We start from the raw sequence: 1,218 nt of genomic DNA on the forward strand, positions 1-1,218 counted from the left end.
CACACACACACACACACACACACACACACACACACACACACACACACACACACACACACACACAGAGTATACTTATAAAAACAAAACAAAACAAACTGCAAGGTTGTGAAACAAATCTGCATACACCTTTAATCCCAGCAATTGGAACTCTGAGTTCAAGGTCAGCCTGGTTGTGAGTTCCCAGACAGCCAGAGCTCCACAGAGAAACCCTGCTTGAAAATGAAAGCAAAGATTTTGAGAATGCTAAATTTTGTGTTTTCTTACTACTTATGTGCATGGGAGCCAAGATTCTTACTTGCAAAGTCTTACAGTTTTTCCACAAAGGCAAATATTAAGGGTAAGATCAATTCCCAAAAGCACCATAGCAACCCTGTATTCCCATGTATGCCATAGTTTCATACAGTGTGTCCTATTCAGCTGGAACACAGCAGGGCTAGAGAGCTAAGGCCAAGGAGGCCACCGATGGCAAAGTAGAAAAAATGTTGTTTTTAACAAAATCTAAATCATTTGATTTTACCAATAAAGATTCAGGAGCCAGATGCTGGGGTGTGAACCTGCTAACTCAGAGAGGCAGAGAAAGTACCCAGCTGACCTTCTTCCTCTGACACCCCAGAAGCCTCCCACCTTCTCCTACTCTGTCTCAAACATCATTCCTCTTAAACTGAATGCCCTTCCTCCCCTCTACTTCCCGTGTCTCTCTATCCATTCTCCTGACTCCCTCTACAGTTTTTTCCTAATAACCCTACATTCACTTCCTGTCAACTGTTGCTTGCTCTGCCTCTTGATCTAAGGTTGACCTGATTTAATCCTATTCACAGTATTCAAGCAGAAATCTCTTGGATTAAAGGTGTGTGCTAGGGCTGAGCTGCACCACAACCAGAAACAGATTTTTCCAGGAAACAACGCAATCTCGGGGTTCACAGTGTGATAATATCCTGCAACAGAGGAAAACCCTGAGAGAGATCCAGGAATCTAAAGAAAATAACCCAGAAAGCAAAGTCTTGTATGGAATGATTTAGATCAGAAATGTGGAGTTTTTGTTGTTTCAATATATCGAGCAGCTTAAGGATTTGACATTTTTATAGTGTCATATAGATGGCCAGTAGAAAATAAAAAAACATTTTGGGAGGCAGAGGCAGGCGGATCTCTGTGAGTTCGAGACCAGCCTGGTCTACAGAGCTAGTTCCAGGACAGGCTCCAAAGCCACAGAGAAACCCT

The 1,218-nt window shown here is 42.7% G+C and overlaps 1 protein-coding gene across 2 annotated transcripts in view; it reads right to left on the reverse strand.

Annotated features, from left to right (window-relative positions):
* Positions 1-1,218, reverse strand: part of Tmem87a (transmembrane protein 87A) — a 47,630-nt gene that overhangs the window by 1,184 nt on the left and 45,228 nt on the right. The window lies entirely within an intron of this gene.

Source organism: Microtus ochrogaster (genome assembly GCF_000317375.1).
Source record: "Microtus ochrogaster isolate Prairie Vole_2 chromosome 14 unlocalized genomic scaffold, MicOch1.0 chr14_random_1, whole genome shotgun sequence".
Lineage (NCBI taxonomy): Eukaryota > Metazoa > Chordata > Mammalia > Rodentia > Cricetidae > Microtus > Microtus ochrogaster.